Source organism: Physeter macrocephalus, chromosome 6, assembly GCF_002837175.3.
Source record: "Physeter macrocephalus isolate SW-GA chromosome 6, ASM283717v5, whole genome shotgun sequence".
Taxonomy (NCBI): Eukaryota; Metazoa; Chordata; class Mammalia; order Artiodactyla; family Physeteridae; genus Physeter; species Physeter macrocephalus.
In genome coordinates, this window is record NC_041219.1 from 64,565,341 (window position 1) to 64,569,194 (window position 3,854).

The following is a 3,854-nucleotide window of genomic DNA, read 5'->3' on the forward strand; positions in this document are numbered from 1 at the left end:
TTTCTAGAGTTATGTCCTAATTTTCTGGGGAAATAGAGTGGGTGTGTGAGAGAGACGATCATTTAGACAACAACATTCCTTTAAATGAGTCACAGATGAGAAAAAAAATCATTGTAAAACTGGAAGAGCCAGGGTAGCTGCCATGGAAAAAAATAAGATGTAAGACTTTGGCTTTGTCATATAGACCTCAGGAATAGATGCCAATCAAAGTTCACAGGACTTTGGCAGTTTCTCTCTAATCTTTCTCGTGAGAGTACAGAATAAGAAGTGGTCTGGATTATATGAGGGCAAATTTTCCATAATCCAGGACAAATGTGGCATATGCCAAAGATTTAAAAGTGTCAGTAATCTTTTCCCTGTTGTTCTTGTGATTTTTTCCATGAGGAAATAAAACAAAGAATTATCTGGATTCTAGTTCCAGCTTTGTCACTCACTAGCTGAAAAAAAAGTTTTCCTCAAATGCCAAAAAGAAGGAACTATACTAGATGACATCAAAATTCCCATTCAGAGCTAAGTTCCTATAAAACCTGTCTCTGTGATGTGTCAAGAACACGGCATTCAATTTCAAACAACTCTCTATTACAGAAGTTTCTATGAGAAACAGTAATATTTCTGTAAGCTTTACCTCCAGAACTCCCCAATTCTGAACAAGATCTCAAGTTCGGACCATATCCTGACCAAATTCATCATCAGAATTAATTTACTGCTAGTGAGTTCCAAGCTTGAGTTTAAGCTGCTCTCACCCCAGACAGTTGGACACATTCACTCCTTTTGACAAAACCAAGACAGTGAGGTCACCCACCAGGAGCCTATTTGCACAAGGGACCTGTCAGCATTATGTATTCTCTGTGCAGGAAAGAAATTCTTGGAGAAGAGAGTTCCAGGTACCCAAGCTTGCTGAAACAAAACCCTTGAAAGGTTTTAAATTTGAATACATAATGGTGTCCGGTATTTCTGTTTTGCTGTTTCCACTAATACCGCCACAAGACCTAAAAGTGCCTGGCTACTCTGCTTTGGTATTTGTGTGACAGAGTGGAGCACAAAATGGGCAAACCCTTTGGCAGGGGAAAAAATGTGGCTTCAGCAAACTGAGGGCTTCAGCATATAGAATCCCAAAGCCTCTATCAGAGTTACAATGTCAGGAGCTGTCAAGATACCTAGGGGCTCTGACAAGGGTATCTGGCAGTGTTAGCACCTGGGGGGTCTTGGAAGTACCGGGAAGCAGAACCCTGATGGTTGGTGGCCGCACTGTGAGGACACGCTGCAGCTGTGCCAGTGAGATCCTCCTGAGTGACTCTCTAGGGAGTATGTGTGCGGGGAGAGGTGTGACACAGCAGTGGGTACTTACTCCATATGGGGTGGAGAAGGCTTTTCCATGAGAACTTGCGAGGCCCCCCGGGGCGAGATTTTGAGTAGGGCAGAATCTCCAACAATCACAGGTCCAAGGGGGAATCACACAAACATAGTGTGTAACTATACAACTGTGTATAAGCGTGACCCTGTTTTCACTCTTCATCCTCTACCTCTGACAGCACCCTCAGCCCCCAGTCTCCTCCCTCTGACCAGCCCCTCCCCACAACTGGTGTCTTAAAACCCACTCAGTCAGAAGTGAAATATCATGAGGAGGTCTGAATAGAACAGAGCTACTAAAACAGCTGCAGTGCTGGGTACTGCTGCAGTGTTTGGAAGCAGTTCTCATATAAAAGTTAGGAATACAAATGATTTTGGGGGTTCCGGGATACCTTGATGGTAAATTTGGGATGATAATGGGAAAATGCAGGGAAAATGCTAAAAGAATTATCCAGAGAGACTCTCCTGGAACAGAACTTGTACACGTACCATAACTTCTTGGAAAACAGCTACAGCCTAAGGTGTGCTGTACGACCTTACCTGCTGGTCCTAGCTTGGAAGAGAAAAGTAATCAACCTAGGTTCTGTGACCTTTCCGGCTCCAAAATCATTGCTTAATTGCACTAAGCTTCCTACTCTGACATCCTAGATCGTGGAAATGGTCTCTGACTTTTATTTTAGTTTTGCTTCCTGGCATCCATTTACCCTACTTTGGGAGACTGTACCCCAGTTTTCCTCTGAAGACTACTCTATTCCTGATGTTCTATCCATGTGCTTCATTCCTAGGAAGTCATCTCCATCTCCAGCTTCAAAGACAGGCAATAGGATAGAGCCCTGGGTACCTGGAGAAGGATATTGCTCTGGTCACAATGATTGGTTCAAAAATGGGCACCTGCTCCTTTGGAATCTATGAGATGCACTGAGACAATAGCTAGGACTTTTGAGAAAGAACTCTATCTAGCTCGTTTTCTGCAGCTATCAGATAACCATGAACTAAGACCCTGGCTGAGAATAAAGCTGACATGGAGGCGAGTAGAGACAGATAACAGAAAAAGAGACACTGAGTTCGGATGCTATCATGAGCTTTCCATAACATCATATCCAGGGACCAGGACTGGTTTCATGGGTGTATGTCCTATGTGGTTGCACAGGGTCTCGTGTTCAGAAGGGCCCTGTGCTGCGATTAATGCTCAGCTGTTGCTGTTCTCAAACATCTTAACGTTTTATTTTTGAACTTGCGTTTTGTACAGGAAGTCTAATGGGACAATGGGTCCTGCAGGTGGGCAGAGTAGTACAGGTAACATGTGTGTCTGCCACTCCCTGCTACCCCGTTTGCACAGAGCATTCACGATGACCCAGAAACACAGAATTCCAGTGAACCCCGCCATGTGTGGAGGTTCATTGGGACTCCAAGTGAGTACAAGGTGAGCCTGTCAGGTCTCTGGCAGGGTAAGCGGGATGCTGACACTCCTGAGAAGCCATGCTTTCCCTTTGAATCAGAACTTGCTTCAAATGCAGAAAGAAGGCAACTGCATTGCAAGAAACACAAATGAACAAAGAACCCTGGCAGGTCCTCTCTTTTTTGAGTGCTACTTCCCTGTATGAGTCAACCATTTATGCTGAAAATGATGACATAGAAGGAAAAGGAAAGAAAGGACAAACTTCAGTTCCTTTTCCTTTCTGTCCTTCCACACTCATCAATAAATACATAGAGGAAAGAGAGTGTCGGTAGAATGTGTGTATGAAGAAGTAAAGTAAAAACAGTTGAGTTAGTTTCTGCAGCATTTCTACTCTTCTGATAACAATGGTCTACATATGCATCTAAGGGGTATGAAAGATGAATTGTGCAATTTGGGTGATTCTGCATGTGAATTAAGCGCTCTTATATTTGCGTTTGAAACTGCCATTGTACAATAGAGAGATAAATGGTAAAATTCATGCTAATAATTTAACATTTTAATTTTCCTTTGCTCGGAATCACCTAAAATAGCAAAACCAAACAAACAGTCAAAACCAAAGACCCCCAAACAACAAATCACCAGAAGTCAAAGAAAGACGAAGGAAGAAGGGGGAAAAGCCTAACGTTTTAGTATCTTTAGTGGCACTTTTTTCCTGCTTTTTAAACCAGGGAACCACATTTTCATTTTTCACCAGGCCCCTGCAAAGGCTACTATAATAAAACACCAGACTGGGTGGCTCAAACTATAGAAATGTATTTTCTCATAGTTCTGGAGGCTACAGATCCAAGATGAAGGTGCTGTCAAGGTCGGTTTCCTCTGAGGTCTCTCTCCCTGGCTTGCAGACGGCCACCCTTTACACCTAAAGGAACTAGAGAAAGAAGAGCAAACAAAACCCAAAGTTAGCAGAAGGAAAGAAATCATAAAGATCAGAGCAGAAATAAATGAAATAGAAACAAAGAAAGCAATAGCAAAGATCAATAAAACTAAAAGCTGGTTCTTTGAGAAGATAAACAAAATTGATAAACCATTAGCCAGACTCATCAAG